Source organism: Triturus cristatus, chromosome 4_1 (assembly GCF_964204655.1).
Source record: "Triturus cristatus chromosome 4_1, aTriCri1.1, whole genome shotgun sequence".
NCBI lineage: Eukaryota > Metazoa > Chordata > Amphibia > Caudata > Salamandridae > Triturus > Triturus cristatus.
The window spans coordinates 1,081,388,472-1,081,414,914 of NC_140585.1; positions in this window are offsets into that span (position 1 = coordinate 1,081,388,472).

Below are 26,443 nucleotides of genomic sequence, written 5' to 3' on the forward strand. Positions count from 1 at the left end.
TTTTAAAAATTTATGACAATAAATCTCGAACAAGCCAACTGGCCCACCAGGTACCTTCAGTAAGCCACACACAGTGAGGTAGTCCGAGGCCACGCCCCTTTTTACACCACTCTACAAACGCACATTGCTGGTGAGGCGATGAGGTCCTCTTGTGTCCTGAGGGCCTCAGGACTAAAGTGGGCTTCATTCCCTGAGCAGCAGTGCGCCAGGAGCCACGTTTGCAGAGTGGTGTTAAAAAGGGGGCGTGGCCTTTGAGCACTCTCAGCAATCCAGCTGTATGGGGCTTACTGAAGGTAAGAGGGGGGCTTGTTGGCCCCCAGGGACCCTCAGGAGGAAAGGGGACTATATTCCCCAACCAAGAGCATGCCAGGAGGCGTGTTTGCAGAGTGGTGGAGAAAGGGGGCGTGGCCTGTGTCCACCTCTCAGCAATCACCCTGTGCAGGGCTTACGGGAGGTAAGAGGTAGGCTAGTTGGCCCCTAAGGACCCCGCAAAAACAACAGTTGATGGACAGAATGCAGAACAATGTCATGCATTCACCCCAGTACAGAGATCTGGGCCTAAATCCATTGTTTTTTTGCTCACCATATCATTCCAGTTTGAAACCAGCCATATGCAAATTAACCCTGGGCGTGACACTACGCTTCGCCCACGTAGTGTACGTAGCGCTGCCTGCTTCGCAGTTTTCGAAGTAGGCGAAGCAGGCAGCGCTATGCACACGCCAGGGCGAAGCGTAGCTGCCTGCCGCCCACCACCCGCCTCCCGCCCGCCCTCCTTTTAAAACAGACCCTGAATGTAAAATAAATAAAAGTAAAGACACTTACCAGAAGCACGGCGTCTCCGGGGCTCCCTCTTCCTGGTTTCCAACTTCTTCTGACAAATGCGCATGCGCGGACGCCCGCGCATGCGCATTTCTCGCAAGAAGTTGGAAACAGGAAGAGGGAGCCCCGGAGACGCCGCGCTTCAGGTAAGTGTCTTTACTTTTATTTATTATAAATTCAGGGTATGTTTTAAAAGGAGAGCGGGCGGGAGGCAGGTGGTGCGTAGTGGGGCTACGCGGAGCACGTAGTGTGCATAGATTTGGGCACACTACGCCCTGCTTCACGAAGCCCCCCTACGCCCACTATGCCCACCCTTAATGCAAATCAGTCTTGACCCTGTACCCCATGGGAACAGTCCAGCCCGAACTGCCAAGCCAAGTCCTTCCTGCACTGGAACCAAGCATCCTAGGACCGGTTTCGGGGTTTCATCTCTCTTCAGCCACAATAGCTTGATTCCAGTGGCATGGAGAGCATGGGACTCACGTCTGAGCATACCCATCCCACTCAGGGTGACAAATGCAAAAACAACAGTTGATGGACAGAATGCAGAACAATGTCATACATTCACCCAAGTACAGAGATCTGGGCCTAAATTCATTGTTTTTTTGCTCACCATGCCCTGCCATTTGGTATCACCCTAAGGACCCCAGCAGCGAAAGGGACTTCAATCCCCATCCAAGAGCGCGCCAGGGAGGGCGTTTGCAGAGTGGTGGGCAAAGGGGGCGTGGCCTGCTAAGAAAACTTAGCAATCCTGCGGACTGGGACTTACTGGAGGTAATATGAGTGGTAGGTGGCCACAAGGATGTTTTCGGAGGCCACGCCCCCCTTTCTCCACCACTCTGCAAACACGCCTCCTGGCAGACTACGGGATGGGGGATGAAGTCCACTTTACTCCTAAGGGACTTTGTGGGCCAAAACCCCTCCTGGTACCTCCTGTAAGTCCTATGCAGCGGAATTCCTGAGGGTTGGTCGGAGGCCCAGTACCCTTTTTCCACTACTCTGCAAACGCGACTACTAGTCAAAGAAGCATTTGTAATGTAATAGGTTTTGCATGTGCGAGAGTTAGAGCTATTGGCATTGTAAGTGTACAAGTGTTTTACTTATGTTTTTTGGAGTGGAGTGGATGTGCGTAGTGTGTGTTGGAATTATGTGGTATGTTGTGTAGTGAAATTATGTGGATAGAAAGTATGAGGTATTTAGTGTATAGGAATTATGTAGAGTGGGATTATGTAATATGGAGAGTAATTATGCGGTATGGTAGTCTGTGTTGTGGAGTGGTAACATCAAGTTTAGTCTTCCTTGTTTCCATAGAAGCTCAACTATGAACTCAGTGAGGCAAATAAAGAGGGAATCACTGAGGAGCACTTGTGGACCTGGTCAGAGGTATGAGCATAGCCACTGGAACTATGCGACTGTTTGGCTGCACCGACTTTCGTACAAATATACATTTTCTGAATTAGCCACATATACCATCATCTGCTCCCTGATCTGCAGAATTGAACAAAAAAAGCCTCAAAAGGCTCAAACGTTACCAAAAATGCAGCAACAAGTGTTGCAGCGTGGTGGAAGGCCCTATGCAAACCTAGAATGGTCACCTGTTACTTATTGCTAAATTTTGGTGTTAAATTAGTACTAATGGGGTGCAGCAAGCCACTCTTTCTGTGTCTCTCTTGCCTCTTTCTGCATTTCTGTTGCCTCCTTCTTCACATTTCTTCCTTTTTTCTGCACTTGCCTCTTTCTGCACATCTCTTCTACTTTCTGCACCTCTCTTGCCTCTTTCTGCACCTCTGTTGCCTTTTTCTGCACCTCACTTGCTTCTTTCTGTACCCCTCTTGCCTCTTTATGCACCCTTCTTCCCTCTTTCTGACCTCTCTTTCCTTTTTCTGTACCCCTTTTACCTCTTTCTATACCCCTTTTGCCTCTTTCTGCACCTCTGTTCCTTCTTTCTGCGCTTCTTTTGTTTCTCCCTGCACCTCTCTTGCTTCTTTCTGCAACCCTCTTGCCTCTTTCTCCACCCCTCTTCCCCGTTTCTGCACTTCTGTTGCTTCTTTCTGCACTTATCTAGCTTATTTCTGCACCTCACTTGCCTCTTTCTGTACCTCTCTTGCCTCTTTCTGTAGTTCTCTTGCCTCATTCTGCACCTCACTTATCTCTTTCTGCAACTCTCTTGCCTCTTTCTGCTGTTCTCTTGCCTGCTTCTGCACCTCTGTTGCCTCTTTCAACACTTCTCTAGCCTGTTTATGCACCTCTCTTGCCTCTCTATGCACCTCTCTTGACTCTTTCTGCACATCACTTGCTTCTTTCTGCACCTCCTTTGCTTGTTTCTGCACCTCTCTTCCCTCTTTGTGCAACTCTCTTGCCTCTTTCGGCACCTCTCTTCCCTCTGGCTGCACCACTCTTGCCTCTTTCTGCACCTCAGTTGCTTCTTTCTGTAGTTGTCTTCCTTCTTTCTACACCCATCCTGCCTCTTTGTACACCTCTCCTATTCCTTTCCGCACCCCTCTTTTTTCTGTACCTCTTTTGCTTTGTTCTGCACTTCACTTGCCTCTTTCTGTACCCCTCTTGCCTCTTTCTGCACCTCTGCTGGTTCTTTCTACACTACTCTTGCTTCTTTCTGCACCTCTGTTTCAAATGTCTGCATCCCTCTTCCCTTTTTCTGCACCCCTGTTCACTCTTTCAGTACCTCTCTTGCCTCAGTCTGCCCACCTGTTCACTCTTTCTGCACCACTTTTGCCTGTTTCTGCAACTCTCTTTGCCTCTTTCTGCCGTTCTCTTGCCTCCTTCGCCACCTCACTTGCCTCTTTTTGCACCTCTCTGGTTCTTTTGCACTGCTCTTGCTTCTTTCGACGCCCCTCTTGCAAATTTCTGCACTCCTATTGCCTCTTTAGGCACCCCTCTTACCTGTTTCTGCATCTCTCTTGCCTCTGTCTGCACCCCTGTTCCCTCTTTCTGTACCTCTTTTGCCTGTTTCTGCAACTCTCTTGCCTCTTTCTGTAGTTTTCTTGCCTACTTCTGCACCTCTGTTGCTTCTTTCTGCACTTCTCTTGCCTCTTTCTGCACACCTGTTGCCTCATTCTGCACTTCCCATGCTTCTTTCTGCACCTGTCTTGCTTCTTTCTGCACCCCTGTTGTCTCTTTCTGCACTTGTCGCCCTCTTTCTGCAGCTTTCTTGTCCCTTTCTGCATCTCACATGCCTCTTTCTGCACTTCTTTTGCTTCTTTCAACACCTCTGTTGCTTCTTTCAGAAATTCTCTTGCCTCTTTCTGTACTTCACTTGTCTGTTTCTGCACCTCTATTGCTTCTTTCTGCACCTCTCTTGCCTCTTTCTGCACCTCTCTTGCTTCTTTCTGCACCCCTCTTGACTCTTTCTGCACCACCCTTCCCTCTTTGTGCAACTCGCTTGCCTCTTTCTACACCTCTCTTCCCTCTTTCTGCACCACTCTTGCCTCTTTCATTACTTCTGTCGCTTCTTTCTGTACTTCTCTTGCCTCTTTCTGCACCCTTCGTGCCTCTTTCAGCACCTATGTTGCTTCTTTCTGTACTTCCCTTTCTTCATTCTGCACCCCTCGAGCCTCTTTCTGCACCCTTCTTCCCTTTTCCTGCAGGTCTCTTGGTTCTTTTTGCAATGCTCTTGCTTCTTTTTGAACCCCTTTTGCCTCCTTTTGTACCTCTTTTTCCTGTTTCTGCAACTCTCCTGCCTCTTTCTGCAGTTTTCTTGCCTACTTCTGCACCTCTGCTGCTTCTTTCTGCACTTCTCTTTCCTCTTTCTGCACACCTGTTGACTCATTCTGCACTTCCCACGCCTCTTTCTGCACTCGTCTTGTTTTTTTCTGCATCCCTGTTGTTTCTTTCTGCAATGCTCTTGCTTCTTTCTGTACCTCACTTGCCTCTTTTTGCACCTCTCTGGTTCTTTTGCACTGCTCTAGCTTCTTTCTATGCCTCACTTGCAAATTTCTGCACTCCTCTTGCATCTTTCTACACCCCTATTACCTGTTTCTGCATCTCTCTTGCCTCTGTCTGCACCCCTGTTCCCTCTTTCTGTACCTCTTTTTCCTGTTTCTGCAACTCTCCTGCCTCTTTCTGCAGTTTTCGTGCCTACTTCCGCACCTCTGTTGCTTCTTTCTGCACTTCTCTTTCCTATTTCTGCATACCTGTTGCCTCATTCTGCACTTCCCATGCTTCTTTCTGCACTTGTCTTGCTTTTTTCTGCATCCCTGTTGTCTCTTTCTGCACTCGTCGCTCTCTTTCTGCAGCTTTCTTGCCCCTTTTTGCATCTCACTTGCCTCTTTATGCACTTCTCTTGCTTCTTTCTACACCTCTCTTGCTTCTTTCAGCAATTCTCTTGCCTCTTTCTGCACTTCTCTTGCCTGTTTCTGCATCTCTCTTGCCTCTGTCTGCACCCCTGTTCCCTCTTTCTGTACCTCTTTTTCCTGTTTCTGCAACTCTCCTGCCTCTTTCTGCAGTTTTCTTGCCTACTTCTGCACCTCTGTTTCTTCTTTCTGCACTTCTCTTTCCTCTTTCTGCACACCTGTTGCCTCATTCTGCACTTTCCATGCTTTTGTCTGCACTTGTCTTGCTTTTTTCTGCATCCCTGTTGTCTCTTTCCGTACTCGTCGCCCTCTTTCTGCAGCTTTCTTGCCCCTTTCTGCATCTCACTTGCCTCTTTATGCACTTCTCTTGCTTCTTTCTACACCTCTCTTGCTTCTTTCAGCAATTCTCTTGCCTCTTTCTGCACTTCTCTTACCTGTTTCTTCACCTCTATTGCCTCTTTCTGCACTTCTCTTTCCTCTTTCTGCACACCTGTTGACTCATTCTGCACTTCCCACACCTCTTTCTGCACTCGTCTTGTTTTTTTCTGCATCCCTGTTGTTTCTTACTGCAATGCTCTTGCTTCTTTCTGTACCTCACTTGCCTCTTTTTGCACCTCTCTGGTTCTTTTGCACTGCTCTAGCTTCTTTCTATGCCTCACTTGCAAATTTCTGCACTCCTCTTGCCTCTTTCTACACCCCTCTTACCTGTTTCTGCATCTCTCTTGCCTCTGTCTGCACCCCTGTTCCCTCTTTCTGTACCTCTTTTTCCTGTTTCTGCAACTCTCCTGCCTCTTTCTGCAGTTTTCTTGCCTACTTCCGCACCTCTGTTGCTTCTTTCTGCACTTCTCTTTCCTCTTTCTGCATACCTGTTGCCTCATTCTGCACTTCCCATGCTTCTTTCTGCACTTGTCTTGCTTTTTTCTGCATCCCTGTTGTCTCTTTCTGCACTCGCCGCCCTCTTTCTGCAGCTTTCTTGCCCCTTTTTGCATCTCACTTGCCTCTTTATGAACTTCTCTTGCTTCTTTCTACACCTCTCTTGCTTCTTTCAGCAATTCTCTTGCCTCTTTCTGCACTTCTCTTGCCTGTTTCTGCATCTCTCTTGCCTCTGTCTGCACCCCTGTTCCCTCTTTCTGTACCTCTTTTTCCTGTTTCTGCAACTCTCCTGCCTCTTTCTGCAGTTTTCTTGCCTACTTCTGCACCTCTGTTGCTTCTTTCTGCACTTCTCTTTCCTCGTTCTGCACACCTGTTGCCTCATTCTGCACTTCCCATGCTTCTTTCTGCACTTGTCTTGCTTTTTTCTGCATCCCTGTTGTCTCTTTCTGCACTCGTCGCCCTCTTTCTGCAACTTTCTTGCCCCTTTTTGCATCTCACTTGCCTCTTTATGCACTTCTCTTGCTTCTTTCTACACCTCTCTTGCTTCTTTCAGCAATTCTCTTGCCTCTTTCTGCACTTCTCTTGCCTGTTTCTGCATCTCTCTTGCCTCTGTCTGCACCCCTGTTCCCTCTTTCTGTACCTCTTTTTCCTGTTTCTGCAACTCTCCTGCCTCTTTCTGCAGTTTTCTTGCCTACTTCTGCACCTCTGTTGCTTCTTTCTGCACTTCTCTTTCCTCTTTCTGCACACCTGTTGCCTCATTCTGCACTTTCCATGCTTTTTTCTGCATTTGTCTTGCTTTTTTCTGCATCCCTGTTGTCTCTTTCCGCACTCGTCGCCCTCTTTCTGCAGCTTTCTTGCCCCTTTCTGCATCTCACTTGCCTCTTTATACACTTCTCTTGCTTCTTTTTACACCTCTCTTGCTTCTTTCAGCAATTCTCTTGCCTCTTTCTGCACTTCTCTTGCCTGTTTCTTCACCTCTATTGCCTGTTTCTGCACCTCTCTTGCCTCTTTCTGCACCTCTCTTGCTTCTTTCTGCACCCCTCTTGCCTCTTTCTACACCCCTCTTCCGTCTTTGTGCAACTATCTTGCCTCTTTCTATACCTCTCTTCCCTCTTTCTGCGCCACTCTTACCTCTTTCATTATCTCGGTTGCTTCTTTCTGCACTTCTCTTGCCTCTTTCTGCACCTTTCATGCCTCTTTCAGCACCTCTGTTGCTCCTTTCTGTACTTCTCTTTCTTCTTTCTGCTCCCCTCGTGCCTCTTTCTACACCCTTCTTCCCTTTTCCTACAGGTTTCTTGGTTCTTTCTGCTCTGCTCTTGCCTCTTTCTGCACCCCTTTTGCCTCCTTCTGTACCTCTGTTATTTCTTACTGCACTGCTCTTGCTTCTTTCTGTACCTCTCTTGCCTCTTTGTGCACCCTTCTTGCCTCCTTCTGCACCTCTGTTGCTTCTTTCTGCACTCCTTTTGCTTCTTTATACACCCGTCTTGCCTCTGTATGCACCTCTCTTGCCTCATTCTGCTCCTCTCTTGCCTCTTTCTGCACCCCTCTTGCCTATTTCTGTACCTCTGTTGGTTCTTTCTGCACTGCTCTTGCTTCCGTCTGGTACTCTTGTGCACATTTCTGCACCCGTCTTGCCTCTTTCTGTACCTCTGTTGGTTCTTTCTGTACCACTCTTGCCACTGTGTGCACCTCTTTTCCCTCTTTATGCACCTCTTTTGCCTGTTTCTGTAACTCTCTTGCCTCTTTCTGCACTTATCTTGCCTCTTCCCACACCGATGTTGCTTTCTTCCACACTTCTCTTGCCCCTTTTTGCACTTCTCTTGCCTCTTTCTGTACCTCTGATGCTTCTTTCTGCACTCCTCTTTCTTTTTTTCACACCTCTCTTTCTTCATTATGCACCCGTGTGCTTCTTTCTACACTTCTCTTGCCTTTTTCTACACCCCTCTTGCCTCTTTCTGCACCTCTATTGTTTTTTTCTGCACTGTGCTTGCTTCTTTCTGCACCGCTGTTGTTCCTTTCTGCACTTCTCTTGCTTCTTTCAACACATCTCTTGCTTCTTTCTGCACCCCACTTGCCTCTTTGTGCACCCTTCTTCCCTCTTTGTGGACCTTTTTTGCCTCTTTCTACACCTCTCTTGCCTCTTTTTGCACCCCTTTAGCCTCTATCGGTAACTCTTTTTCTTGTATCTGCTCTTCTTTTGCCTCTTTACTTCTTCTGCACCTCTGTTGTTTCTTAATGCACTGCTCTTGCTTCTTTCTGCACCTCTCTAGCAGATTTCTGCACCCCTCTTGCCTCTTTTGGCACCCCTCTTCTCTCTTTCTGTACCCCTGTTCCCTCTTTCTGCACCTCTTCTGCCTGTATCTGGACCTCTGCTGCCTCTTTCTGAACTTCTCTTGCCTCTTTCTGCACCTCTGTTACTTCTTTCTGCACTTCTCTTGCCTCTTTCTGCACCTCTCTTCCCTATTTCTGCAACTGTTGCTTTTTACTGTACTTTTCTTGCTTCTTTCTGCACCTCTCTTGCCTCTTTCTGCACCTTTATTCCTTCTTTCTGCACCTCTCTTGCCTCTTTCTGCATAAACAGGGATACATTTAAAGTGACCTCAGGCTCAGCAGTGCACAAATGCAAGTGCAGAAAGCGTCTGTTGGACTCTAAACTGTATGCCCTGTTATATGCTAGGGACTTATAGGCAGTTTTAATCCCCCTGCCCTATTTGTACTATGGCCTTAAAGGGGAGGTCATGACAATCACAGGGTACCCCAATCCATAGTGTACCCTAGTGTATGTAGGTGTTTTCACTGTATTCTAAGTGTCTTTCTGCATAGCACTGGCCCCGGGCCTGGTTAGGCAGAGCCCAGGGTCAGTCAGAGTCAGTTACCACCAGTACCAGTCACAAAAATGTTGGGGGGTGCCCAGGGCACAGGATGACTTTGCAACAGTCCTCTTTCTGCACCTCTGTTGGTTCTTTATGCATATCTCTTGCTTCTTTCTGCACCTTTCTTCCTCTTTCAGGACTTCTGTTGCTTCTCTCTGAATTTCTCTTGCTTCTTTCTGCGCCTTTCTTCCTCTTTCTGCTCATGTCCTACCTATGTAGGCATAGTTAGAAATGAGCATTTAAAACACCTTAGAAATTCACAGAAAAAACCTCAGGTTTCTGGTATGTTATAGTTAGTTGGACATTTCACTCGTACAAAACCAGAGAAATTTGTCCGTCATAGTTAGTGGAGCTAACTATAACTCGCGCCCCCACAATGCACTGCTGATGACATCACATATTACATCACTCATGACGTGGTCAGTGACATCACTGATGACATCTCAAATGACATCACTGATCACATCACTGATGACATCATTCACTTAATATCTGATGCACCTCATCACACCCTAACATAAACTTTCATACAGCTACTCTAAAGTACAGACTACCATTCTTGAAACCATACACACACCAATACCAGTTAGTACAAACCCACTGAATGATTCATAGGTCTACACACAAATCCACTCACCCATACAGTAACTCATACATGCAGTCACTTATCAATACAACAACTGCTATATGCACTCATATACCTATACAAATACTCACACACCGCCACTCACCCATAGAATTACTCACACACCTAGTCAGTCACCCAAATAATCAATTACACTATGATTTACTCATTATACAGTTATACCCACACCACCTCACTTATTCATACAAACACTAACACATACTTACTCTCTTCTACAATCACTGACACAAGCACACACTCATCCATACAGCTACTCTCACAATCACTCACTCTCACATATAGTCACTTATATAATCCAACACTCACATATACTGCCTTTCACATATGTAGTTACTCACACATGGCACATTGAGACATCCATTCACTTACCAACACAGCCATACACATACTTACCCACCCATACAACCCCTCACAGATGCACTCATGAACGTATACACCCAGTGACTCACCCACTCACACATCCATGCAGGGAGTCACACACCCCACACTCACCCACACAGAGCCTCAGTCACTCATACAGACACTCAGACAACCAACCATTAACCCATATAGATAGTCATGTAGGTACTCGCCAACCCATGCAGCCACTTACACACCAACTGAAAGACTGATATAGACATTCACACAGATTAGTCATTAACCCATGCATTCACTAAGACACATTTAATCACTCACGTATAGTCAGTTACACACCTAAAAAATCATCCACTCAGATACTCATACACCCACTCATTCTTCAATACACCTTGGCATATAAATAAATTAAACTTTTTTAAAATATTCAGTTACTGGATGATGTCATCAGTGATGTCATGAGTGATGTCATTTGAGATGTCATCAGTGATGCATTGAGTGATGTTACCGACCATGTTATGAGTGATGTAATATGTGATGTCATCAGCAGTGCATTGCAGGGGCGCGAGTTATAGTTGGCTCAACTAACTATAACGGCCAAATTTCTATGGTTTTGTACGAGTGAAATATCCAACTAACTATAACGTACCTGAAACCTGAGGTTTTTTCAGTGAATTTCTAAGGTTTTTAAATGCTAATTTCAAACAATAACCTAACAGAAGCCCATGGTTTTTCAGTGAATTTATATATATATTTATATATATATATATATATATATATATATATTCACTGAAAAAACCATAGTTTTCAAGCACATTATAATTATGAAATTAGCATTTAAAAAACCATAGAAATTCACTGAAAAAACCATAGGTTTCAGGCACGTTATAGTTAGAAATCAGCATTTAAAAAAACATAGAAATTCACTGAAAAAACCATAGGTTTCAGGAACGTTATAGTTAGTTGGACATTTAACTTGTATAAAACCATAAAAATTCCGGCGTTATAGTTAGTTCAGCTAACTATAACTCGTGCCCCCGCAATGCACTGCTGATGACATCACATATTACATCATTCATAACATGGTCAGTGACATCACTGATGACATCACTGATGACATGTCAAATTACATCACTGATGACATCATCCAGTGACTATGTGTTTCTGTAAAGTTTAAATTTGTTTTCTATATATGCCAAGCTGTATTGAAGAATGAGTGGGTGTATATGTGTCTGTATGGAGGATTTAAGTAGGTACGTGACTGACTGTATACGTGAGTGATTAAATGTCTCTTACTGAATTCATGCGTTAGTGAATAAACTGAGTGAAAGTCTGTATCAGTCCGTCTGTTGTTGTGCAAGCTGCTGCATGGGTTGGTGAGTAGTTGCATGAGTGTCTATATGGGTTATTGATTGCCTGAGTATTTGTATGGCTGGCTGAGTGTGTGTGTGGGTGGGAGGTGTGTGACTCTGTACATAGATGTGTGAGTGGTTGATTCACTGGGTGAATGGGTTCAAGAGTGCATGAGGAAACAGCTGTATGGGTGGGTGAGTGGGTGTATGGGTGTGTTGATGAGTGAATGGATGTCTCAGTGGTACATGTGCAAGTAACTGCATATGTAAAAGGCAGTATATGTGAGTGATGGTGTATATAAATAACTATATGTGAGAGTCATTAATTGTGGGAGTGGCTGCATGGATGAGTGTGTATTTGTATCAGTGAGTCTATAAGAGAGTAATTATGTGTTAGTATCTGTATGAATAAGTGAGGTGGTGACTGTATAACTGTATAGGTGAGTAAATGGAAGTGTAATTGATTTTTTGCATGACTGACTAGGTGTGAGTAACTCTGGATATGTGGCAGTGTGTGAGTGTCTGTATAGGTGTATGAGTGCATATGATAGCGTTATAATGACGAGTGACCGCATGTATGAGTAACTGTATGGGTGAATGAGTAGATGTGTGTGTAGACCTAGGAATCAGTCAGTGCGTATTTAGTAACTGGTATTGATGTGTCTATTTTTTCGAAAATGGTAGTCTGTATTTTAGAGTGGTTGTATTAAAGTTTATATTCAGGTGTGAGGAGGTGCATCAGATTTTCACGTGGATAATGTCATCAGTGATGTCATCAGTGATGTCATTTGACATGTCATCAGTGATGTCATCAGTGATGTCACTGACCATGTCATGAATAATGTAATATGTGATGTCATCAGCAGTGCATTGAGGGGGCGCGAGATATAGTTAGCTGAACTAACTATAATGCCGGAATTTCTATGGTTTTAAACAAGTGAAATGTCCAACTAACTATAACGTTCCTGAAACCTATGGTTTTTTCAGTGAATTGCTATGGTTTTTTAAATGCTAATTTCTAACTAAAATGTGCCTGAAACCTATGGTTTTTCAGTGAATTTCAAAGGTTTTTTAAATGAAAATGTGTAAGTCTTATGTACCTCAATCCTATGTTTTTTTAAAATTTTCTATATGTATATACATAAATTCAGCTTGTTGGGGATTGTCCATACAATGAGCTGCACTCGAGCAACAAAGAAGCCTTCCCCAAAGCCTTTATTTAGGTCCAAACAGCCATCGGAACGCAACCCTGACGCGTTTCGAGTCTCCTCTTTCTCAAAGGGGAAATTGCAGTCCGCAAGCGCTTGATTCACCACATCGTCCTTATGTAGCAATATCGTCTGTCAGGATTGGACTACTCTGTATGAGGTAAGGCATTGCATTATAGGGGATGCAGTTCATAATTAAATCCTCAGATGGAAGCGCTTGATGATATATGCCAGATGAAAGCTCCACATGAGCCCTAGAAAGCACGACTGTTCATAATCCTGCTTCGCTGCCTCACATATGAAGCCCTTCATTATTAAGCTCCATGGCCCTCGGTTATTGAGGTGTTACGAACTCAGCGGCAGGACGGCCATTTATACATTCAGCTCGTTGGGCATTGTCCATACTTTCTGGTATATAGGGCATCGGACTGCAGCCCTGACACATTTCGAGTCTCCTCTTTCTCAAAGGAGAAATTGCAGTCCGCAAGCGCTTGATTCACCATATCGTCCTTATGTAGCAATATCGCCCGTCAGGATTGGCCTACTCTGTATGAGGTAAGGCGTTGCATTATGAGGGATGCAGTTTATAACTAAATCCTCAGATGGAAGCACTTGACGATATATACCAGATGAAAGCAACACATGAGCCCCAGAAAGCGCGACTGTTCATAATCCTGCTTCGCTGCCCCACATATGAAACCCCTCATTATTGAGCTCCGTGGCCATCGGTTATTGAGGTGGTGCAAACTGTAGTGTAGGGGGTTGTGCTGGGGGTAGTGTTTTAGGGTTTATGGTAGAGGAAGTGGTGTTTGGGTAGTGTAGGGGGTAGTGCTGGAGTATTGTTTTAGGGTTTAGGGTAGTGTAGTGGTGTTTGTGTAGTGTAGGGGTAGTGCCGGGGGTATTGTTTTAGGATTTAGGGTATTGCAGTGGTGTTTGGGTAGTGTAGGGGTTCGCTCTGGGGGAAGTTTTTTGGGGTTTAGGGTAGTGCAGTGGTGTTTGTGTAGTGTGGGAGTTCATGCAGTGGGTAGAGTTAGGGTTTAGTGTAGTGCAGTGGTGTTTGGGTAGTGTAGGGAGTCATGCTTGGGTTAGTGTTTTAGGGTTTAGGGTAGTGCAGTGGTGTTTGTGTGGGATAGGGAGTCGTGCTGGGGGTAGTGTTTTAGGGTTTAGGGTAGTGCAGTGGTGTTTGGGTAGTGTAGGGGTCATGCTTGAGGTAGTGTTTTAGGGTTTAGGGTAGTGCATTGGTGTTTGTGTAGTGTAGGGGGTCATGCTTGGTGTAGTATTTTAGGGTTTAGAGTTGTGCAGTGGTGTGTGGGTAGTGTAGGGAGAAGTGCTGAGGTAATGTTTTAGGGGTTCGGGCAGTGCAGTGGTGTTTGTGTAGTGTAGAGGGTCATGCTGGGGGTAGTGTTTTGGGGTTTAGGGTAGTGCAGTGGTGTTTGCGTAGAGTAGGGGGTAGTGTTTTAGGGTTTAGGGTAGTGCAGTGGTGTTTGTGTAGTGTAAAGGGTCGTGCTGGGGGTAGTGTGTTAGGGTTTAGGGTAGTGTGTTGGTGTTTGTGTAGTGTAGGAGGTCATGTTTTAGGGTTTAGGGTAGTTCAGTGGTGGTGGGGTAGTGTAGGGGGTCGTGCTGGACGTAGTGTTTTTGGGATTAGCGTAGTGCAGTTGTGTTTGAGTAGTGAAGGGGGTCGTGCTGGGGTTGTGTTTTAGGGTTTAGGGTACAGTGGTGTTTGTGTAGTGTAGGGTGTCGGGTTTGGGGTAGTATTTTAGGGTTTATGGTAGTGCTCTGGTGTTTGTGTAGTGTAGGCGGTCGTGCTGGGGTAGTGTTTTAGGATTTAAGGCAGTGCAGTGGTGTTTGTATAGTAAAGCGGGTCATGCTGGGGGTCGTGTTTTAGAGTTTAGGGTAGTTCAGTGGTATTTGTGTAGTCTAGGGGATCGTGCTGGGGGAAGTGTTTTAGGGTTTAGGGTAGTGCAGTGGTGCTTGTGTATTGTAGGGGTTCGTGCTGGGGTAGTGTTTTAGGGTTTAATGTAGTGCAGTGGTGTTTGGGTAGAGTACGGGGTTCATGCTGGGGGTAGTGTTTTAGGGTTTAGGGTAGTGCAGTGGTGTTTGGGTAGTGTAGGGGGTCATGCTGGTAGTAGATTTAGGGTTTAGGGTAGTGCAGTGGTGTCTGTGTTGTGAAGGGGTCATGCTGGGTGTAGTGTTTTAGTGTTTAGGGTAGTGCAGTGGTGTTTGTGTAGTGTAGGGGGTCATGCTGTGGGTAGTGTTTTAGGGTTTAGGGTAGTGCAGTGGTGTTTGTGTAGTGTAGTGGTTCATGTTTTAGTGTATAGGGTAGTGCAGTGGTGTTTGGGTAGTATAGGAAGTAGTGCTGGGGGTAGTGTTTTAGGGTTTAGGGTAGTGCAGTGGTGTTTGGGCAGTGTAGGGGGTCGCACTGCGGATAGTCTTTTAGGGTTTAGGGTAGTGCAGTGGTGTTTGAGTAGTGTTGGGGATAGTGCCGGGGTAGTGTTTTAGGGTTTAGGGTAGCGCAGTGGTGTTTGTGTAGTGTAGGCAGGCATGCTGGGGGTAGCGTTTTAGGGCTTAGGGTAGTGCAGTGGTGTTCGTGTAGTGTAGGGTGTTGTGCTGGGGGTTGTGTTTTAGGGTGTAGGGTAGTGCAGTGGTGTTTGTGTAGTGTAGGGGGTAGTGTTTTAGGGTTAAGGGTAGTGCAGTGGTGTTTGTGTAGTGTAGGAGGTTGTGCTGGGGTAGATTTAGGGTTTAGGGTAGTACAGTGGTGTTTGTGTAGTGTAGGTGGTCGTGCTGGGGGTAGTGTTTTAGGGTTTAAGGCAGTGCAGTGGTGTTTGTGTAGTGAAGGGGGTCGTGCTGGGCTTAGTGTTTTAGGGGTTTAGGGTAGTGCAGTGTTGTTTATGTAGTGTAGGGGGTTGTGCTGGGGGTAGATTTAGGGTTTAGGGTAGTGCAGTGGTGTTTGGGTACTGTAGGGAGTCGTGCTGGTGGTAGTGTTTTAATGTTTAGGGTAGTGCAGTGATATTTGGGTAGTATAGTGGGTCCTGCTGGGGGTAGTGTTTAAGGGTTTAGCGTAGTGCAGTAGTGTTTGTGTAGTGTAGGGGGTCCTGCTGGGGGTAGTGTTTTAGGGTTTAGGGTAGTACAGTGGTAGTGGTGCAGTGTAGGGGTAGTGTTTTAGGGTTTAGGGTAGTGCAGTGGTGTTTTTGTAGTGTAGGGGGTCGTGCTGGGGGTTGTGTGTTAGGGTTTAGGGTAGTGCATTGGTGTTTGTTTAGTGTAGGGGGTCATGTTTTAGGGTTTAGGGTAGTGCAGTGGTGTTTGGGTAGTGTAGGGGGTCTTGCTGGGGGTAGTGTTTTTGGGTGTAGGGTAGTGCTGTTGTGTTTGGGTAGTGAAGGGGTCGTGCTGGGGGTAGTGTTTTAGAGTTTAGGGTAGTGCAGTGGTGTTTGTGTAGTGTAGGGGGTTGTGCTGAGGGTAGTGTTTTAGGGTTTAGGGTAGTGCAGTAATGTTTGTGTAGTGTAGGGGTTCTTGCTGGGGTAGTGTTTTAGGGTGTAGGGTAGTGCAGTTGTGTTTTGGTGGTGTAGGGGGTCATGCTGGGGGTTGTGTTTTAGGGTTTAGGGTTGTGCAGTGGTGTTTGGGTATTATAGGGGGTCGTGCTGCAGGTAGTGTTTTAGGGTTTAGGGAAGTGCAGTGGTGTTTGTGTAGTCTAGGGGGTTGTGATGGGGTAGTGATTTAGGATTTATGGTAGTGCAGTGGTGTTTGGGTAGTGTTGGGGGTGGTGCTGGGGTAGTGTTTTAGAGTTTAGGGAAGTGCAGTGGTGTTTGTGTAGTGTAGGGGGTCATGCTGGGATAGTGTTTTAGGGTTTTGGGTTGTACAGTGGTGTTTGTGTAGTGTATGGTGTCACGCTGGGGGAAGTGTTTTAGGGTTTAGGGTAGTGCAGTAGTGTTTCTTCATTATGCACCCCTTGTACTTCTTTCTACACTTCTCGTGCCTTTTTCTACACCCCTCTTGACTCTTTCTGCACCTCTGTTGTTCTTTCTGCACTTCACTTGCTTCTTTCAACACATCTCTTGCTTCTTTCTGCACCCCACTTGCCTCTTTGTGCACCCTTCTACCCTCTTTGTGCACCTTTTTTTGCCTCTTTCTACACCTCTCTTGCCTCTTTCTGCACTCCTTTAGCTTCTATCTGTATCTCTTTTTCTTGTTTCTGCTCTTCTTTTTCCTCTTTCCTTCTTCTACACCTCTGTTGATTCTTAATGCACTGCTCTTGCATCTTTCTGCACCTCTCTAGCAAATTTCTACACCCCTCTTGCCTCTTTTGGCACCCCTCTTCTCTCTTTCTGCACCCCTGTTCCCTCTTTCTGCACCTCTTCTGCCTGTTTCTGTACCTCTGCTGCCTCTTTCTGAACTTCTCTTGCCTCTTTCTGCACCTCTGTTACTTCTTTCTGCACTTCTCTAGGCATAGTTAGAAATGAGCATTTAAAACACCTTAGAAATTCACAGACAAAACCTCAGGTTTCAAGTATATTATAGTTAGTTGGACATTTCACTCGTACAAAACCAAAGAAATTCGGCCGTCATAGTTATTTGAGCTAACTATAACTCGCGCACCCACAATACACTGCTGATGACGTCACATAATTCATCACGCATGACGTGGTCAGTGACATCACTGATGACATCTCAAATGACATCACTGATCACATCACTGATGACATCATTCACTTAATATCTGAGGCACCTCATCACACCCTAACATAAACTTTCATACACCTACTCTAAAGTACAGACTACCATTCTTGAAACCATACAGTTAGTACAAACCCACTGAATGATTCATAGGTCTACACACAAATCCACTCACCCATACAGTCACTCATTCATGCAGTCACTTATCAATACAACCACTGATATATGCACTCATATACCTATACAAATACTCACACACCGCCACTCACCCATAGAATTACTCACACACCTAGTCAGTCACCCAAATAATCAATTACACTATGATTTACTCATTATACAGTTATACACACACCACCTCACTTATTCATAAGGACACTAACACCCACTCACACATCCATGCAGGGAGTCACATACCCCACACTCACCCACACAGAGACTCAGTCACTCATACAGACACTCAGACAACCAACCATTAACCCATATAGATAGTCATGTAGGTACTCACCAACCCATGCAGCCACTTACACACCAACTGAAAGACTGATATAGACATTCACACAGATTAGTCACTAACCCATGCATTCACTAAGACACATTTAATCACTCACATATGCAGTCAGTTAGACACCTAATAAATCATCCACTAAGATACTCATACACCCACTCATTCTTCAATACACATTGGCATATAAATAAATTAAACTTTTTTAAAATATTCAGTTACTGGATGATGTCATCAATGATGTCATGAGTGATGTCATTTGAGATGTCATCAGTGATGTCATGAGTGATGTTACCGACCATGTCATGAGTGCTGTAATATGTGATGCCATCAGCAGTGCATTGCAGGGGCACGAGTTATAGTTAGCTCAACTAACTATAACGGCCACACTTCTATGGTTTTGTACGAGTGAAATGTCCAACTAACTATAACGTATCTGAAACCTGAGGTTTTTTCAGTGAATTTCTAAGGTTTTTAAATGCTAATTTCTAACTATAACGTAACAGAAGCCTATGGTTTTTTAGTGAATTTATATATATATATATACGCCTGTTTACATATGGGGGCGTGGGAGGAGCTGGTCCTCAAAACTCAACATGGTGTTACAATGGATTCCCTTGTAGTAGCTTGGTATCGATACATAGATGATCTGTTTGTGGTGTGGGGCGGGAGCAAGGAAACGGCTGAGGAATTTATTATGTCCATCAACAAAAATAACCTCAACCTTAGCTTTACAGCTAGCATGAGCCAAAGCAGTGTTACTTTTCTGGACACTGAGGTTTATATATCTAATGGTGCCATTGAAACTAAACTTTTCAGAAAAGAGACCGCAGGTAACACAATATTACATGCCACCAGTGCTCACCCACAGCACCTCATCAATAGTATACCATACGGTGAGATGCTACGATTACGTAGGGTGTGTAGCAATGACACGGTGTTAGAAGAGGCACAAGCAGCTAGCAAATTGAGATTTCTACAACGTGGCTATTCAGAGAAGATAATTGATAGGGCCATTAATAAATCCTGCAGTAGATCAAGAACAGATTTACTTGATAAATATGACAACACGCTCAAAAGTGATACAGCAATACAAGTAACACATAAACAGAAAAATGATTTTAGAATCATAACAGGTTTTAATAAACAACATAAAGAACTGTATCGGATTTTCAACCGAAACTGGCCCATCTTACTCAGTGACCCCATTTTGGGTCCTACCCTACCACGTAAAGCAATTGTAACCTTTGGCAGGGCACCCTCCATGAAAGATCACATAGTGGATACCAACCCTGAAGTTATGGAAAAGACCAGCTGGCTTCAAACCAATGGGGGTTTTTTTAAATGTAAAACTTGCAAAGCGTGTACGCATGGGGTCAATACCAAGGAATATACCGATGGTTTTAGTGACAAGAAACATCGCATTGTGAAGCTTTTAACGTGCAAAACAGAATACGCTGTGTATGTGCTCCAATGCTCCTGTCCACTCAGATATGTAGGCAGTACCAAACTTGAGGTACATAAACGTATCCTACAGCATCTTAGAGCCATTGTTAACCAGGACAATACCTACCCGGTGGCACGCCATTTCAAGGAGGCACACCGCAGTAATAGTAAAGACCTGTCCTTCTTTGTCATAGATGCAGTACCAGCTAGCCGACGAGGAGGCAACAGGGAGGCGAAGTTGAGGCGGTTAGAAACAAAATATATACTTCAACTAGATTCTAAATCGCCAGGAGGTCTCAACATTACTGAGGATTTACATACGATTTTATATTAGGTGCCACTGCTCATTAATTGTACCCACCACCAACGTACTGGACGATAATAACAATGATGATGCTCTGTACATGTGGTCTCAATGTTGTGTTCTAGCCTATCAAAATATATGGATTTTATCTAAGGTTTTTATTGTAGTGGGATCACAATTTTAACCTTTTTATATTCTATTTATAGTTTTATCACCTGAGTATTTATTATTAGTGATATTGGTTACATCACCAATATGACGTACTTTTTTTAAGGCTAGGCAATACACATCCGCCTCTCCACCTCCTGGTCAGGAAGTACTACTTAGTACTGCACATCACACGACCCGTTTAACATTCATGTTAATATCAAAAAAATATAAAAACAATTTTTTTTGGGGGGGCATTAACATGATGAGGTAGGATACATACGAGCAGCGATCTATCACCCCGTTGCGTATACATAGAGGTGGACCTCAATTCGATAGGCAGTAATTGAGGCTTTGGTCCAGGAACACTAGAAAGCCACAGTATACCTAACCACAGGGTTTTCCATACCGTACAGCAGCTTTTATGTTGAAAATTGCCATGGATTTACTATGTGGATGTCTAAAATGAGAATGGTGATTGGGAGCAATCTGCTGTCCTCGTTAAATTGATCTACATATTTCGCACCTACGCAACAACCGTGACTTTTTATCATCAATGTTTTTAGCATTCGCATTTTCATATATGAATTTTAGAAGTATTTTACTATATGTCTTTGATGTTATGTTAAATTATTTGATGATGTGTTTATTTATTGGCGTTATTTGCACTGTATACATCTCCTCACTTTCGCACGCTGCAGGGATCTGCAGGGTACAATGGGGCAAGAGCAACATATCGTAGAGCATAAGGGGGATTCATCCCATTAGTAACAACATTACAGACTACTGGATGAATACATTGGGATTTAACCCGCGATTCATGATTAATACGGACATTACAAGGATTTTATGTCGATAGTAGATGGATTTGATTTTTTTCAACACGCATTGATAATGTTGATTATTGCACAACTATGTAAACTATTTCAATGTGATGCGTTATAATTTATTTGCATTACAGTGGTTTTTTCATGTGATTTTGACTTTGGTAAACCTTTGGGTAATTTCAAAGCATGATATGAATTATGCCTCAAGTTGGTAGCATTTGAAACCTTAATCCATCAAAGTCTGTTGTTTATGTCTATACTGACATATACCACGTGTAGAGCTCTTGCCCTCCTATTTAAGGAAGTTGATTGATTGTATATGTTGTCATGTGAACAAGGCTCTTGAGGAGCCGAAACGTTATGGCGACTACTATGCGAGCAAGCGAATAAATTGCACTAAAGAATAACTGGACCGTGTCTGTGATCTCTGGGTGTGAGGCTTCAACGATTCAGCCACGCCGAGTTAGCACTACCTGTTGGATATGTATATATATATATATATATTCACAGAAAAAAACAGGTTTCAGGGGTGTTATAGTTAGCTGCCCATTTCACTCATACAAAACCATAGAAATTCCTCCGTTATAGTTAGTTCTGCTAACTATAACTCACGCGCCCGCAATGCACTGCTGATGATGTCACATATCATTCATGACATGATCAGTGACATCACTGATGACATCACTGATGACATCTCAAATGACATCACGGATGACATCATCCACTTGACAATCTGATACACCTCATCATACACTAGTATAACCTTTCATCACTCACTGTAAAATATAGAGTACCATATTTGAAACCATTGACACACCAATACCAGTTACTACATACCCACTCACTGATTCCTAAGTCTACACATACAACTACCCATTCAACAACAGAATCATCTATACATGCAGTCATTAATTAATAGAACACTATCAAATGCACGTATACACATATATAGACATTGACACATCAGCAGTCATCTTAGTCGGTTATGCAGTCATCCTACTCACTCATGAAAAAAATGTATCGCACTTAAATTTACTCACTTACACAATTATCCAATAACACCTCATTTATTCAAACACATAGTAACTCATCGTTAATATGTTAAAAAAGCACCATTACAATTATACACTCATTCATATAGTTACTCTCACAATCACTGACTCTTACACCTACTTATTTATATACACCAACTCTCACATACAATGCCTTTTATTTTTTTACTTTGTTAAAGATGTACAACCAAAACATATATTCGTTCACCAACACACAAATACATACACTCAGTCACCCAAACAACTGTTCCCACATGCACTCTTAAACCCATACACCTAGTCAATCAACCATTCACACATCTATGCATTGAGTTACACACACCCCATCCAACCACACACAAACTCAGTGTCCCATACAAATACTCACCCAACTAATCAATAACTAATATACACACTCATGTAGTTAGTGACCAACTGATGCAGCATGTTATACAACAACAGAGACAGTGCTGCACACATTCACATAGTTTAGTTACTAATCCATGTATTAAGTGAGACACTTTTAATTACTCACTTACAAAGACAGTCAGACAGCTACTAAATCCTCCATCCAGACAGTTATATATCCACTCAATCTTCAATACAGATTGGTATATATATAATACATATTTAAATTTCAAACTAAACCACATTCAGTGGATGATGTCATCAGTGCTGTCATCAGTGATGTCATTTGAGATGTCATCAGTGATGTCATCAGTGATGTCACTGACCATGTCATGAATGATGCAATATGTGACATCATGAGCAGTGTTTTAGGGTTTAGCGTAGGGCAGTGGTGTCTGTGTAGTGTGGGAGGTCATGCTGGGGGTAGATTTAGGGTTTAGGGTAGTGCCGTGGTGTGTGGGTAGTGTAGGGGACGTGCTGGGGGTAGTTTTTTATGATTTAGGGTAGTTCGGTGGTGTTTGTGTAGTGTAGGGGGTCGTGTTGGGTGTAGTGTTTTAGTGCAGCGGTGTTTGTGTAGTGTTGGGTAGTGCTGGGGGTAGTGTTTTAGGGTTTAGGGTAGTGCAGTGGTGTTTCGGTAGTGTAGGGAGTCATGCTGGTGGTAGTGTTTTAGTGTTTAGGATAATGCAGTGATGTTTGGGTAGTGTTGGGGGTCGTGCTGGGGTAGTGTTTAAGGGTTTAGGTTAGTGCACTGTTGTTCGTGTAGTGTAGGGGGTCGTGTTGGTGTTAGTGTTTTAGGGTTTAGGGTAGTGCAGTGGTGTTTGTGTAGTGTAGGGGGTAATGTTTTAAGGTTTAGGGTAGTGAAGTGGTGTTTGTGTAGTGTAGGGGGTCGTGCTGGTGGGAGTGTTTTAAGGTTTAGGATACTGCAGTGGTGTTTGGGTAGTGTAGGGGGTCGTGCTTGCTGGGGGTAGCGTTTTAGGGTTTATGGTAGTGCAGTGGTGTTTGTGTAGTGTAGGGGGTAATGTTTTAAGGTTTAGGGTAGTGAAGTGGTGTTTGTGTAGTGTAGGGGGTCGTGTTGGGGGAGTGTTTTAGGGTTTAGGATACTGCAGTGGTGTTTGGGTAGTGTAGGGAGTCATGCTGGTGGTAGTGTTTTAGTGTTTAGGATAATGCAGTGATGTTTGGGTAGTGTAGGGGGTTGTGCTGGGGTAGTGTATTTGGGTTTAGGGTAGTGCAGTGGTGTTTGGGCAGTGTAGGAGTTACTGCTGGGGTAGTGTTTAGGGTTTAGCGTAGTGCAGTGGTGTTTGTGTAGTGTAGGTGGTACTGCTGGTGATACTGTTTAAGGGTTTAGGGTAGTGCCGTGGGGTTTGGGTAATGTAGGTCATAGTCCTGGGGGTAGTGTTTTAAGGTTGAGGGTAGTGCAGTGGTGTTTGTGTAGTGTATGGAGTAGTGTTTTAGGGTTTAGGGTAGTGCAGTGGTGTTTGTGTAGTGTAGGGGGTCGTGCTGGGGTAGTATTTTAGGGTTTAGGAAAGAGCCGTGGTGTTTGGGTACTGTACGCGGTCATGCTGGGGGTAGTGTTTTAGGGTTTAGTGTAGTACAATAGGGTAGTGCAGTGGTGTTTGTGTATTGTAGGGGTCATGCTGGGGGTAGTGTTTTAGGGTTTAGGGTAGTGCAGTTGTGTTTGGGTAGTGCAGGGGGTACTTCTGGGGGTAGTGTTTTAGGGTTTAGGATAGTGCCCTGGTGTTTGTGTAGTGTAGGGGGTCATGCTGGGGTAGTGTTTTAGGGTTTAGGGTAGTGCAGTGGTGTTTGTGTAGTATAGGGGGTTGTGTTTTTCGGGTTTAGGGTATTGCAGTGGTGTTTTGGTTAGGCCCGGGCAAAATTTCCGTTCCGTTCGCGGAAATTGCGATAATTTGACATTTTCGCGTTCTGCTGAGAGTGCGAAAATGTCAAAATTTCCGCATTCCGCAGCTTAGCGATAATTTGTTTCTTGCTCGCGCTGTAAAATAATACATTCTCACGCGCACACGATCGCCTTACCTGAATCCCCGCGTTCGCCGACAAGTTTTCCCGATCCGGTCGCGTTCTCCACGAGATGTTGGATTGTTGGTAGCCATTTGCGCTGTCTCGCGACAGTTCGTGCCCGCAGTAATGTCATTGGTCGCGCGATCACGTCTTTCTTCTCGCGATCATGCACCGCGAGAACAGTGAAAACAAGATGGCCGCATCCGCAAGCAACCGCATGGGTAAGTTGGCGAGCCGCGACCACGCAGAAAATACCGCGAACGGGCAGGAAAAAAACTTCCGCATCTTCGCGATATTTCCGCGTGTTTGCGGAGATTTTTAACATTTTCGCGATAATTTGCGAAAGTCACTTTCACAAATTCCACCCACCCCTTGTTTTGGTATTGTAGGGGGTCATGCTGGGGGTAGTGTTTTTGGATTTACGGTAGTGCAGTTGTGTTTGGGTAGTGAAGGGGTTCATGCTGGGGGTAGTGTTTTAGGTTAAGGGTGGTACAGTGGTGTTTGTGTATCGTATGGGGTCATGCTGGGGGTAGTGTTTTAGGGTTTAGGGTAGTGCAGTGGATCCTTGTGTAGTGAAAGGGGTCATGCTGGGGGTAGTGTTTTAGGGTTTAGGGTAGTGCAGTTATGTTTGGGTAATGTAGAGTGTCATGCTGGGGGTAGTGTTTTAGGGTTTAGGGTAGTGCAGTGGTGTTTCTGTTGTGTAGGGGGTCGTGATGGGATAGTGTTTTAGGGTTTAGGGAAGTGCAGTGTTGTTTGTGTAGTGTGGGGGTCGTGCTGGGGGTAGGGTTTTGGGGTTTAGGGTAGTGTAGTTGTGTTTGGGTATGAAGGGGGTCGTACTGGGGGTAGTGTTTTAAGGTTTAGGGTAGTACAGTGGTGTTTATGTAGTGTAGAGGGTCATGATGGGGTAGTGTTTTAGGGTGTAGGGTAGTGCAGTGGTGTTTGTGTAGTGTAGGGGGTCGTGCTGGGGATAGAGTTTTAGGGTTTAGGGTCGTGCAGTGATGTTTGAGTAATGTAGGGTGATGTGCAGGGGTAATGTTTTCGGGTTTAGGGCAGTGCAGTGGTGTTTGGGCAGTGTAGGAGGTCATGCTGGGGGTAGTGTTTTAGGGTTTACAGCAGTGCAGTGGTGTCTGTGTAGTGTAGGGGGTCATGCAAGGGTAGTGCAGTGGTGTTTGTGTAGTGTAGGGGGTCGTGCTGGGGGTAGTGTTTTTGGATTTAGGGGAGGGCAGTTGTGTTTGGGTAGTGAATGGTGTTTGTGCTGGGGGTAGTGTTTTAGGTTTATGGTAGTACAGTGGTGTTTGTGTAGCGTAGGGGTCGTGCTGGGGGTAGTGTTTTCGGGTTTATGGTAGTGCAGTGGTGCTTGTGTAGTGTATGCGGTCGTGCTGGGGGAAGTGTTTACAAAACGCTTTGGGTTCTAGTGGCAGAACGTAAGGAACGTTTGCCCCTCGTGAATGTAATTCACACTCTTGGTCACCAGCGGGTTGGTGTGCATGCTGTCGGTAACAGTTTGGCTGACGAGGCAGCAAAAACCGCAGTGGCGACATATTTAGTGGCAGCAGATCCAAAAGTAAGATTGATGATGACATCTTGGCAGCTATTGCTGCGTCCGAGACAGGGACAGCCTTTCCAAAAGGTTTCCCTTCTCGCTACCATTATCGCTTAAGTCCTTATAACGTCCCGTTAGTGAGGATTAACGACGTTGGTGACAGATTGATTCCCAACGCGGACTGCAGACCATCTCTGATTTCAGCTGCCCACGAAGGTGTTGCGTCTGCGCATGCCGGCGTTTCGGCTACTGTATCTCTTTTGCAGCAATGTTACTGGTGGTACGGTTTGTACAAACAGGCGCGGGCTTATGTCCTTTTATGTGACATTTGCCAGCAGATTAAACCTTCTTTTGCCGCGAGTCCACCACAAACGCAGCTGTTTATATCTAATCAACCACTTGCGTGTGTTTATTTAGATCACTGCGGTCCTTTTTCCTCTGATACTGCGTACAAGTACATCTTGGTTGCAGTGGATTCGTGCACACGTTTTCTGTGGGTGTGGCCGCAAAGGAGTGCTGATGCCCGGACTGTCATCAAGGATTTGCGTGTCTTTATTGGGAGTTTTGCATGTGGTACCCTTTATTCTGACCAGGGCCCTGCGTTTGCCTCTAGGGCGTACAAAGTAGCCATGAGAAGTGTGGGGGTCCAAGTCAAATTTTCGTCTCCATACCGGCCTGAGGGCATGAGTGTTGTGGAGCAATGAACCGTGACCTAAAGCAATCTTTGACAGCAAGGGTTTTAGGTACAGGCCGAAGCTGGCTAACCCACTTGTATGATGTGCAACGTGCACTTAATAATCTCCCTAGAAGGTCTCTGGGTGGGCGGACCCCATACATGATGCTCTTTGGAGTACGCATGTGCTCTTTGGAGTACGAATGTTTGTTCCGGACCTTGAGGGTCTAGACATGGCGGCGGCTGCCGCGCCTTTTGACCTAGATGATCACTGTGCTGTATTGCAGAATCTTCAAGAAGCCAGAGACACTCTAGCAAAGGAACACGTAACCTCTACATGCGAAGCTGAGCTCCAGATTCCAGTAGTCGGCTGGCTACCTCGAGTTGGTGACCTGGTCCGTGAGAAGGTGGAGAACAAGAAGGAGTTTGGCCCCTCTTATCGT